We start from the raw sequence: 13,644 nt of genomic DNA on the forward strand, positions 1-13,644 counted from the left end.
CCAGTGGAGATGCTGTGTAAGCCGCTGGATGAACAGGTCTGGAGTTCAGAGAAGTCTAGATTAGACTAGAGAGATCCAGACTAAGGCTAGAGATCTAGAGATAAAATTTAGGAGATACCTGCATATAAATGATATTTAGAAATAGAAGAAATAGATGGATAAACAAACAGTAACTTTGGAGTCATAGAGTTCTTTGATTCTTGGCCCTGACACTGTATGACCTTAGATAAGCTTGTTCAAAATGAATTCATTTCCTTCTGTGTGAAATGGGATAATAAAACCTACCTTTAGGATTAAATGAATTAAGAACACAAAGCACCTAAGTGTTGCCTGTTACAACAGCTCTCAGATGGTATTGGGTTTATCAGTTTTCAAGCAAACAAGTGATTTTATCCAATTTGTTTCGTTAGAAAGAGAAGTTCCTTTATCTTGTTTCCCTTTCTTTCACATTCTTCCTGTCTGCTTATCCCTTCCCCTAAAATGAAAAGTTCTATCAGACATAAATCAAAATTGCAACAATCCCCATTTCCTTACAAAGCCGAGGAAAGAAGACATCTAAGAAAGAAGGAAAGAGGAAAGGTAGGCACTGGCACCCATCTCAGGGCTGTGCACTCTGAAAGAACAATAGATGTTGAAACTAAACAACAAGAAGCAGGGGTGGTCCAGAGACAAGAGTATTACACATATTTTCTTCAGAGTTGAAGACCTCGCTGATAAGACCATGGTTTGCTCTTGCCCTCTCAAAGCCTCTTTGAGAAACATAAACATAATTAAGCAAAACTGGCTAGAAACTTAAGAAACACAGACTGGCATCTTCCAGGCAAAACAGAACTAATGCTCCCAATACTGGAATCTCTGCCAATCTCTGGAAATAACATTTGCTATATCACAGGGGTGTGTTGGTGCTACTTGCAAGATTTGGACTTAAAAAAAATTGCATTAATATTAAATCTGAAGAACTAAAATAATATTTGCAGAATATTCTGAGTGACTTCAATAAATAGCAAATATATGTATCATGACTGTGTATGATCACTTCCTCATCTCAGAGATGCAATCGGGCTCCCTTTAGAACCCACTCATGACAAGCCTTCATTGACTAAAGGCAATTAAACACAGGAAACTTGCTTGCCTCCTCTGAGAGGTCCTGTTGACCTGGGAATACAAGGCAGTTATCACAGAAGTAATATACAGTTAATCAAGAAAATATTTCTTGACCTAAAAATTTAATTTGTCTCAAACATATGACTTCTTCAAGTAGATAGAATTTTGTTAGGCCACAACAAAGAAACTGAAAAGGAAAAGTCTCAAACACCCTAGCAATGCATACCAATGCTTGCTTCATTAGTCACTATTTCTATCAACACCAATTTCAAACAACAACTCTAAAACTATAAAGCATAAAAAATTCATCTTTATTTCCCCCACTGGGAAGCTTAAATCCAAATAAAAAATTACTAAGACTGAATACATTTCTCCCCCAATTTGATATAATCAGACATGAGGAAGTAGAGAGAGATAACAGCAAGGTGTTCCAAATATTAATTATTAACAGCATGTGTTTTGTGATGCTTCGAAGATTACTCATTCTTGAATGCCTACTTTTCTATGGATTACTATGATAATTCTAAAACAAAAAGGTGAACTGTTTTGTGTGTTGCAATGATGTTTCAAACATTATTTATCCCACCCTTAACACTTACATTGAAAATTTCAAAACCAAAAAAAGAATTATTATTAATTATATCATTCGTGAAAGAGTGTATACTGAGTGGAACTACCATGCTAAAATATATACTCAAGGGGCGCCTGCATGGCTCAGTTGCTTGGGCATCCAACTCTTGATTTCAGCTCAGGTCATAATCTCACGGTCCGTGGGCTCGAGCCCTGTGTCAGGCTCCACACTGACAGTGTAGAGCCTTTTTGGGATTCTCTCTCCTCTCCCTCTGCCCCTTCCCTGATCATGCACACTCTCTCTCTCTCAAAATAAATAAATAAACATTTAAAAAATAAAATAAAATATATATTCAACATAAAGGCCCTATAGATTATGCCAAATCATGTTTTAATATTTATTACATTAACTTTTCCTTGAAAAGAGAAAAAACTCTATTATTAGATCAAAGATTCAAAAGTAAAGAAGTATAAAAGTCCTAGGAGAAAATATGGGAGGTTTTAATAATTTTTATTAATCTTGGAGAAGGGAAGGCCTTTGTAGTCAAGATACAACAAGACCCCCCCCCAAAAAATTGTATGCGTCAATTAAAAGCCAATTTTATATATATTTAACAATGTTTAACCTCATTCATAATTAAAGAAGCACAGTTAGATGAGATATTCTTTTTACCCATCAGGTTGACAAAGATAATTATATAAAATGATTATGGCTCCTCTGAACTATTACCCTCATTTTATAGGTAAGAAAACCAAATAAGGGAAAACAGACAGTTGGATGTCACCCTGCCTTCCCTCCCTGCTGTTATGAGTTGTACAGTCACACCATGCACTATGCCGCAGGACATGGGCACTCCGACTTCTGTCCCGCTCTCACTATCTCACTACTGCTGAAGGAATTGCATTGGCTCTAAGACCCAGATCATTTGCACAACTGAAGCCTGGCCATCAGAAAACAATGTTTGACACTGTATTTAATAGGGAATAAAGAGAATGATACTCCATCTGATCTGTGTCTCTTAGTGTCTTGAACTATCCACTTTACCGTGACTAAAAATCAAGGTACCATCTAGCCCAGACAGAAGATACCAAACAGAATATACATTGGATGAATTATTTGGAGAGTAATTTAGAAACTATCAATAAAATTTTAAATTCATGAACTTATCCATCCATACCACTTTTCGCAATTTATGCTGCAAATATATTTATGCATATTCACAAAGACTTTTGCCATACTGAATGTTGGTGTCCCCTCTACCAAAATTCATAGTGTTGAATCTTAACCCCCAAGATTATGGTGTTTGGAGGTAGGGCCTTCGGGAAGTGATTAGTTGATGAGGGCACAACCATCATGAATAGGATTAAAGCCCTTATATAAGAGACTGCAGAGTGCCTGCGTAGCTCAGTCAGTTGAGCGTCTGGCTCTTGGTTTTGGCTCAGGTCATGATCTCACAGTTCGTGAGTTCAAACCCCATGTCAGGCTCCTCACTGACAGTGCAGAGCCTGCTTGGAATTCTCTCTTTCCTGCTCTCTCTCCCCTTTCCCCGAGCTCCCTCATGCTCGCTCTCTCTCTCTCTCTCAAAATAAATAAACTTAAAAAAGAGAGAGAGACCCCAAAGAGCTCCCTTGCCCTTCTGCCATGTAAGGACACAGCAGGAAGATGGCATCTATAAACAAGGAAGCCTGTCCTCACCAGAACCCAACCATGCTAGTGCCTTGATCTTGGACTTTTCAGCCTCCAGAACAGTGAAGAACAAATTTCTGTTGTTTATAAGCCCCCCAGGCCTATGATATTTTGATACAGCAACCTAAATGGATTAAGACAACTTATAATGGCCAAACCTGAAGACAACTTAATAGTGCATCAATAGAGAACTGTGTAAATTGTGGTACAATCATATAAAGGAATTTTTTTAAAAGCTGTTTTTAAAACACAATTCCATCGATATAAATGGTAAATCTCTACATCTGTTTTCAACAGTTGATTAAAAAAGCAATAACTCAAGGAATATAAAAGCATGGATTAAAAGTTCCCATTTGTGTAAAATGAAAAGAAGAGAAAATATATACAGCATTTATTATGCAAGAATATTTCTGAAAGGGTACATGTGGCCACCCACGTTCCTTGGCTCATAGCCCTCGTCCTCCAACGACAAAGGCAGCACCAGCAGGTTGAGCTCTTCTCACACTGCATTGTTCTGGCCTCTTCTGCCTTCCTCTTCCACATTTAAGGACCTTTGTGATTATACTGGGCTCCCTAGATAATCCAGGATAATCTCTATGTTTTAAAGTCACCTCATTAGCAACCTTAATTCCATCTAATACCTTAACTTCCTATTGCCATTTAAAGTACCATATCCACAGGTTCCAGAGGTCAGGACCTAGACATCTTCAGAGGTCATCATTCTGCTTACCACAGGCAAGGGCATGCAGTTTAGGGAAAAGGACCTTCTTATTTTTAAGACAAAATACACTTTGCTGAAATAGCCTATCCAGCTATTTTAGGAAAATAGGAATATACGTATGTATGCAGGCAGAAGGAGCAGTTATGGGTGAGAAAGGGGAGCTTTTTAAAAGACAATATACATGGAGAGAGTAAGTAATAATGCAATGAGAAACAATGTATAAGAAACTGTATGGAAAAGAGGGGAACATTCTAGTTAGCACCAAGCATTAACCAAATTCTCCCAGTAGCAACTGTTTTGTGGACCTTCATTCTTTGCTAATATTAATTATTTTAAAGTATCTATACTATTGTTTCATAGCTCTGGCTAATTTAGTGCCTGTAACATGAATTCTTGGCACATAAACATCTCTAAGCTTTACTGGAGGAGAAAAGCAGAACACTCCAGCAATAGCAGAATTTTCCATGAATAACCAATCTGCTTCCTCACCTATTAAAATTACATTCATCCTCAATGTAGAAACAGATGAATGTGCATTAAAAATTCAGTCCTATATTCAGGATGACACAGTTTTAAGCCCTTTAAATGCCACTAATACATCTGCAAACACATCACCCAGGCCTTCTTGCTCATGTATCACACCATAAGGCAGATACAGCCCTTGAAAACTTAACCAACAAAATCCTGAATATTCCAGAAAGCATCTTCTACTACTCTTCAATCCAGAGAAAAGGGAGTAGATGGTACAGGAAGGAAAGAAGAAGAGAGGAGGAAAAAAAGATGAATAATAAGGTTTGATAGGGTGTGTAATTCCATGAATCAAGTTTTAGAGAATGAAACTAGAGAAAAATATTCTCCAGATTAATACAGAGTTAACTGCAGATCATTTTGACAACTATATTGTTGCACAGGCTCTATTAAATGCAAATATGAAAGGATAGATAGGTAGGTAGGTAGGTAGGTAGGTAGGTAGATAGATAGATAGACCAGCAACATTTTCTACCAGTGATGATTTCCCAAAAGGTAACAGCACTCTATAGTGACAAACCCAGACCCACTGGTAAAGAAATGAACTGGATCAGCAGATTAAGGTTCCAATCTTTAAAAGAAAGTTCCCTGGGAATGCAAACTGGTACAGCCACTCTGGAAAACAGTATGGAGGTTCCTCAAAAAATTAAAAATAGACCTACCCTATGACCCAGCAGTAGCACTGCTAGGAATTTACCCAAAGGATATAGGAGTGCTAATGCACAGGGGCACATGTACCCCAATGTTTATAGCAGCACTTTCAACAATAACCAAATCATGGAGAGAGCCTAAATGTCCATCGACTGATGAACGGATAAAGAAGATGTGGTTTACATATACAAGGGAATACTACTTGGCAATGAGAAAGAATGAAATCATGCTATTTGCAGCAACATGGATGGAACAGGATGGTATTATGCTGAGTGAAATAAGTGAGAGAAGGACAGATATCATGTTTTCACTCATATGTGGATCTTGAGAAATTTAACAGAAGACCATGGAGGAAGAGAGGGGGAAAAATAGATATAAACAGAGAGGGAGGGAGGCAGACCACATGAGACTCTTAAATACAGAGAACAAACTGAAGGTGGCCGGCGCGTGGGGGAGAGGGAAAATGGATGATGTGCATTGAGGAAGGCACTTGCTGGGATGAGCACTGGGTGTCGTATGTTAAGCCAATTTGACAATAAATTTTGTTAAAATAAATAAATAAAATAAAATAAAGTTCCCTACAGCCATTGCCTAGAGACTTATAGTGAAGCAACCCGCTCAGATGGAATGTGCCGTGCAGAGAGGGGATCTTCTGTGTAGAGTACACACACACTTACTCACCAACTGAATTTCTTAAAATGAACTCTTCTCCTTGTGCAGGCATGTGACTGACGGAACTTCTTGGGCTCTTCTGGCTCCCACGGCAGATTACTTTCCTTAGGATCACCATCCAAACTTTGCAGGATGATTTGCAGGGCTAGCCAGTGTGGTCTAGGACTATAAAGAGGTGGGCCAGTTGGCCCACTGAACTCAAGCCAGACTCACCAGGATCACAACCTAACCAAGGGTCCCAACCACCTCCTGGCACCTGCACAGGTATGGAATTTGGGCAGGGGGGAGATTCATTTAAGTCACTTTTCTTTTACACATACAAAAAAAACATTAATTTTAAAAAAATAAAATTAAAAGTTCTCTTTTTCATATTCAAAAGAGAGAAAGTGAATGATATTGCATTTTTCCATGACCTTATAACTTCTGAATATACAAAGATATTTTTAAATATATACCAAAGAAAAGCATAAATTCCCAGGACAAGCTGATAATAGGAACCATGTATTTTAAACTTTTGATGTCTTTTGTCCTCCAATTCTATTTCTAGGAATTCATCCTAAGGTAAAAAGCATGGCTATGTGCAAAGATTTAACTACAAGAATGTTTACCACATCTGTTTATAGGAGAAAAAATGAAGAAAAAAACACTAAAGAACCATTACTAAAAGCTTAGTTTAAAAATACGTTTTAACCTACAACAAAATAATCTGTGGCTGTGGGGTGCCTGGGTGACTCAATCGACTGAGCGTCCAACTATTGATTTTGGCTCAGGTCATCATCCCACGGTCATGGGATCAAGCCCTGTGTCAGGCTCTCAGCTGAGTGTGGAGCCGGCTTAAGATTCTCTCTTTCTCCCTCTGCCCCTCTCCCACCTCATGCTCAGCCTCTCTCTCTCTTTCTCAAAAAAAAAAAAAAAAAAAAAATCTGTGGCTGTTAAATTTGGTATTGTGGCAAAAAGGGATTAAAATGCTGTGGCAAAATAATATATTGCTAAATGGAAAAACCAGATTGCAATACACATATCACTCAAAGACTATTTTGTGTTAAAACAGATTGAGAAGTTATCACTAAGTAGAAAGATGAGATCTTATTAAAGACATCTGCCTTAAAGACAGAGATGGAGATGTTCATTAGATTTTTACACACACACACACACACACACACACACACACACAGCCCTATATATCCGTGCTACATATGTATCTATGTATAGTTAAATCTCTCAGTATATTGCCCTATAAGTGCTCAACCAATACATGTTTATTTGTATTTATACTTACATTACTACCCATTCAACACTTAGTATAACTGTTTTAAGACATTTACATCTGCCCTTTCAGCATGGGCTACATGTTGTCCTCAACTGAAAGATTTTAAATTTACTAAAGACTATTTGCCCAGTAAAAGGCAGAATAAAGATTCAATCCCAAGTCTATCTGACTCCAAAACTCAGAGCCTCTTTTTCTTCTCCCTCCCTTTTTTCACTATTTGTATTATTTAAAACGTCTACAATGAAAATGAACTCTGGTGTGTTATGAAAACAAGATGTTATTTTTAGATGTGAAAAGATTAAAATAAGGGCACCTGGGTGGCTCAGTTGGTTAAACCTCCAACTTCGGCTCACGTCATGATCTCATGGTTAGTGGGTTCAAGCCCTGTGTCAGGCTCTGTGCTGACAGCTCAGAGCCTGGAGCCTGCTTCAGATTCTGTGTCTCCCTCTCTCTCCATCCCTCCCTCCGCTCATGCCGTGTGTGTGTGTGTGTGTGTGTGTGTGTGTGTGTCTCTCAAAAATAAATTAACATTAAAAAAATTTTTTTAAAGATTAAAATGGTTTCATGTTTTAAAAATAGGTCTCACTCTAACTTTGAGAAATAAAAATGTCAGTAGGTATCAACCAATACTCACTAGGGAAAATTTTATTTATAAGGAAGACTAAAACTGGCCAGCAAAGATTAATACAGGAACAAAAGTAAGCAAGTCTCTTTCAGCAATAACAACTGCCAAATCCTACCATCTGCTGTGGTCCTCTCTAGTTAGTATACTAGAACTCTTTTCCAATTAGCTTAGGAATGATCATTAGCAATAAAGAGGACTGCAAGTAAATTACAGAAAAGTAATTAGATCTGTCTTTTAGCACCTAGCATCTATCAAGTATTTTCCACTAAAGGCCATAGTGAAAGAAAGTCCAGACTCTTCTCTCCTACCATCATCCCTCCTTGAAGATCACAGGGTACTAAGTATTTTTATCAAAAACATCTCCCCTCAAAATCTCCACACACTGAGCACAAGTATCTGAACAACTATTTTGATGCAGTCTAGGGTCACTCTTGTTCCTATATAGACTAACACTAATGTCACCCAGAATCTTTCTGTAGTAAAGTATTTCCCAAAGCATCCATTTGCCATCAGCTGGACAACTTAAATGTTGGGCAGTGATAAGCTAAACTCTACTGTCGAATATTGGAGTCAGCTCTATCTAGAAATAATGTCATGAAATTCAAAATTATGCTACTTGCCATATAATTGAAAGTCTCACATGATCCCTCCCCTCACACATTCAGAAGCAGAGGTTAGCAGTAAAAACTCTTAGGGAGCAAGAACAATTTAAAAAAAAATCTTTAGGTTCAACACAGTGTGCAAAACATATAATAGGTAATTTTAACAGTTTCATGAAAATTGAATAAAATATTCCTTCCATTTCTAATAGGAGAATTTGAAAAGACTATATAGCACTCAATTATCTTGATTTCTGAAAGAGATTGTCTATTAGTATTAGTCCGTGCAAGAGGTGATGGTCAGACGCTAGGATTAACTTTTTTGAATCAGTCTTTTACCATGGGCTTGTCTGTTTCCCACCCATCCCTGCTCAGTTTAAATGGCATCATAAAATCTTTTCCTCTTTATCTTAAAATTGGCTCTCCTCAGGAAGCTTTTGTGGTAGTACTGAACATTAAGGGTATAACATAAAAAGGCAATGCTGTGTATTTTCATACAAAATACAAGGTCAAGGGACCTTGCTCCCAAATGCCAAATTCTTCTAATCACCAGCATAAAATAGCAATGTTAGAGGGCAGGCTGCCTCATAAAACATGGCACAGGCAATTGCTCTGGCTGCCCATGCGGCTTCCATGGCAGCTGTTCAGGGCAGGACTGCTCTCTCCACTTTGTATTGCCAGCGTTCCTAAAGCCAGAGTGCTGGATCCAACCAACAGCTTTTAAATCTGGTTAGAAGGAGGGAGAAAGTTCACACAAAACAACCTGCTGGATTTTATAAGAGTATAAAGAGGGCCTTTAGGCTGAAGTGCTAAACACTGACATGAAAAAAAAGTCTGACACTGTCATCACATCCGTTCCCACCCGTAGAAAAGGATTTGAAATTGAAATTGGATTGGAAGATTCAAGCATTTGGGGTTTTCCCACCAAATGCAGGGCATTTAATTATTATGCAACTACTGTTTCAAAATACAAAATGGACATCCGAACCCAAAAGTGTATGAATGTGACACATGGTTGCCAGAGGAAAAAGACATAACTGCCACCTAAAGGCTCCTGGCCCCACTTCCTTTTTCTGTTTCAACAGGATTCTCGGAAAAGGCAGCTTACATGATTATCTCATTTTCACAGAGGCTGGGAAGGAAACTATGTACAAAACGTACCGCAGCTGCTACTTCAGCCTGATTTCTACTACCAATTTCCAAAGCAAAAAAAGAAAGCGCAGTCAGCTAAATGAGTAAAATACCCAGTAATTTCCCATCCAGATTCTACTGATTCGGGATAAATATCACACTGTCCCTCATGCCAGACATGATGTTTTTGGGGGCCTCACACAATACAAATGATAAAATATGCTGCATCATTTGGGCTGACATCCAATCACCGATAATGGTGACCTGACCGCGTGGAGTGCTGTTCACTATTAGGGAGGAGGCTCACTGCATGAAGGCAAAACGGAAATTTTAGTGCTTCAGGAGTAAGGAGGTCTAATAAAACACAGGAAAGTCAAGCCTTAATGTGTGGAATGAGCTTCCCAAACCATAATAAACAATTCCCAGAGAGATTTCTTAAATAGCAAGTAACTATTTTACTTGTCAGCATGGGACCTCCACAAATGCAGTCCAGGTCAGAAAAAGAAAAACCAGTATCTCAGGCCTTTAGTGCTAATATTCTAAGAAACCTCCAGAATGATTTATGAAATAAGCATGGGGCTATATATTTCTTTGTATGTATCTCAAGAATTCCCAATCATCTGGTTCTTCATATTAGATCCTGAACTAATAAATAAAGCCTTTGAGGATTGTTTATTCTACAAAGACTAACCCTACATTTTTTGAATCTACAAATTAGAGTACATTAAATGCCAAAGGAAAGGAAAAATTAACTTTATAAACACAGTCCAATTTTATCCTGCTTAAAATTGCCAAGTAGAGAAAATCCTGAAAATATTTATGAAAAAGCCTATTCTCATGCTGGCAGCAGTGGTTAGAATGGAGGTATTTCTTTTATTAAAAAGAAAAAGCCTAAAAAAATAACTTCACATAATCAAACTGCTGTGAAGTGAAAGAGTTTGAAAATGATGAAACTGAAAGGCAGTTACAATTTCTACTATACGTATGTGTTTTACTTTAAGCAAATTAGATGTACTGAATAAAATATGAATTTGTAGCTGAATGATTTGCTCTTTAAAGAAGTCCCCCCCACACACACACACAAAAAAAAACCCAAATATAGAAACTGTTGCTTTCATTCATTTGAAATATTCTGACAAAAGAAATCAATGCACAATTTCAGGAAACAAAGGCGAGGCATACACCTCATCCCTGACTTATTGTTCCATTCTCACACCACACAGCTGGTGTTATGCGGACTCCAACTTCCTCAACAAGAGAGCCTGGAAAAGGTCAACTTAATATTAAAAACAAATGGACTATATAGTCAGGTGTGCAGCTGGTGATTACGCAGCAGATGAAGACCCAAGGACTCAGAGACCTGGGTATTTTGTATCTAAAAAAACCCAACTTTCCAAACCTCTGCATGGAACCCAATGTAGGCACAGTCTTTGCTTAGTGAACGCTTGAAGGAAAACTAGGCATGCTGCAACAACACAGGAATAGTCTTTCACGATATGGAGAATGTTGGGTATAGGGGGAATGCCTATTTCCCTTACAGAGCCAAACAAAAAACATCTCTTAAACATGCTGGTTTAAAACCTAAAAGAAACAACCCAAAAGTAAACTTATAGGTCTTTTATTTCCCTAGTATTCCTCCTTAAATAGTGATCATTCTGTGCACCCTACTTGAGAATCAAGAAGAGTTTGTCAAATGCCATTTAATCCATTTGAATAGAGATTAAATAAAGTATAGCATGCTGCAGCATCTAATCAAAATATAAAGCTTTAAAAAAAGCTTTAAAAATGCGTGACTTCAAGCATATCTAACAGACAAAACCACAAACATACGCATCAGATAAATTGGGGGATATTATTTGTATTTAAAAGATTCTCCTTAAACATCAAGCTCAAGATAAGTTAAAATATGGTACCACTAACTAAAGAGGTATGAATTTCATTCACATTTTCCTCAATAAAGAGATGGATATTGACATTATTATATTTAATAAAACACTGAAAAATGAGATTAAGCACAGGTATTAGGTGAAGAAAGCATAAAACCCAGAACCACCAATGTTCTGTCTTTAAATAACTCTTCCCAACACATCATAGACTTTTGTATAGAAAATTATTAAATGGAAAAATTACTTTTAATATTTAGTTTGGTAGCCACAAAGTGAGTAAATTTCCCAAGTCATAGGGAAAATTCAATGCATTTGGAAGGATAAGGCAATAACATAAAAGACTCTAATATAATAATACCTAATAAGAGGTAACATTCATTGAGCCTTTACTAGGTAATAAACATTTTATATGGCATTTAAAACTCAAAACAGTCCCAGGACATAGTACTATACATATGCTCATTTTAGAGAAGAAGCTGAGGTGAAGAGTAGTTAACCTACTTAAGGTCACAAGGCTGCGGGAGTGAGGATTCCAGCCCAGAAAGTCACACTCCAAAGCATACAAACCAAGAACCTGCACCTTGCATTATAAAGTGCAACAAAGTGGGGCACCTTGCGGGCTCAGTCAGTAGAGGATACAACTCTTGATCTCTAGATTGTGAGTTCAAGCTCCACATTGGGTGTAGAGATTACTTAAAAATAACATCTTTGGGGCGCCTGGGTGGCTCAGTGGGTCAAGCGTCCAACTTCGGCTCAGGTCATGGTTTCACAGTTCCTGAGTTCGAGCCCCGCGTTGGGCTCTCTGCTGTCAGCACAGAGTCCACTTCGGATCCTCTGTCCCCCTCACTCTCTGTCCCTCCCCAACCTGTGCTTGCTCTCTCTCTCTCAAAAATAAATAAACATAATAAAATAAAACAAAATCTTAAAAAAAAAAAAGTAAAGTGCAACAAGGTATGCAAAAATGTGAGATGCTTTCCCACAGTAATTACAAGGGTGGAACTGGAGTGGGGCAACAGAGGAATGACGACTTTGGAAAAGGAGTTGAGAAGAATTGTCCATGTCTATGATAATGATCAAGGGATATTTTTTTTTTAAGTGGCTGAGAATCACATTAGGAGAAACAGGAAAATTCATGGAGTAACTGGAACCTGAGATGAATATCAAAGAGTGAACGAGTGGTTAAGATTTGAACAGCTGGAAAGAAGGAAAAGATCCAAAAAGAAGGCCTTGATAAGAAAAGACAGACAGGAAAAAGCAAATAATACATGTAGGGTAGTAGTGGAAGGCAAGTTGGGAAACTGAAAATAGGGACCACGTGGTGGCTAGCTTTGAACACCTGGGCAAAACGTTTATCTTTAGTTCAAAAAGCAATGAAGAGCTCTTGAGAGTGTTTTGAACAGGTGTTGGGTATTGAAAAGCTAGCTGGCATAAAGGAATACAAATGACATAATTCCATACATATTAGTCCAAAGTAGAACTAACCTTAAATTCTAAAAATCAGAAAATGATTGCCTAGTAAGGAAGGAAACTGGAAGGGGCACAAGGGAACGTTCTGAAGTGACGGAAGTGCTCTATATCTTACGTGGGCGGTGCTTACAGGAGCGTGTGAAATTGTCAAAACTCATGAAATGGAACACTTAATTTAATATCTGTATATTTTCTTGTATGGTGGTGAGATTTCAATTTTTTTTTAAAAGGCAAAAATTTCACCTGTAGAATAGACCTAGGTATAAAATAAGGGGAGCTAGGAAGATAAGTTAAGATGACTCTTACAGAAACCCAAGAGAATAATACTAGAAGTGAGGAGACCAGATGTAAAGAGAAGCAAGAAGAGGGTTGTTCATATGTAAATGTGCATGTGTAAAAACATTTATACAAATCAATATCAATGTAAATAAAGTATATGTGCATGAATTATAATTTCATTCATCTTGTCCCCTCAGAATGTAGACTGCCAGATGGCAGGGACCGAGCTTAAAAGTTTTTCCATTTAAAATAATTTTTCTCACTATTTTCAATTTGTATGCATTTGATGCTATCATTTATATTCTCAATTCTCTGTCTTATATCAAATATACACATAGTGCGTAGTGTTTCTGGTATGTAAACTTTTAAAATAATTAAACTATCGGTTGCTTATTATGTACAGTTAGGGGCTTGTCATCCTACCTACCTATTTCATTTGAGCAATAACAGCAAT

At 37.6% G+C, this 13,644-nt stretch overlaps 1 protein-coding gene across 9 annotated transcripts in view; it reads right to left on the minus strand.

Annotated features, from left to right (window-relative positions):
- Positions 1 to 13,644, minus strand: part of ST7 (suppression of tumorigenicity 7) — a 247,719-nt gene that overhangs the window by 165,857 nt on the left and 68,218 nt on the right. The gene's annotated exons all lie outside the window — the stretch shown is intronic.

This window comes from Acinonyx jubatus, chromosome A2 (assembly GCF_027475565.1).
Source record: "Acinonyx jubatus isolate Ajub_Pintada_27869175 chromosome A2, VMU_Ajub_asm_v1.0, whole genome shotgun sequence".
NCBI lineage: Eukaryota > Metazoa > Chordata > Mammalia > Carnivora > Felidae > Acinonyx > Acinonyx jubatus.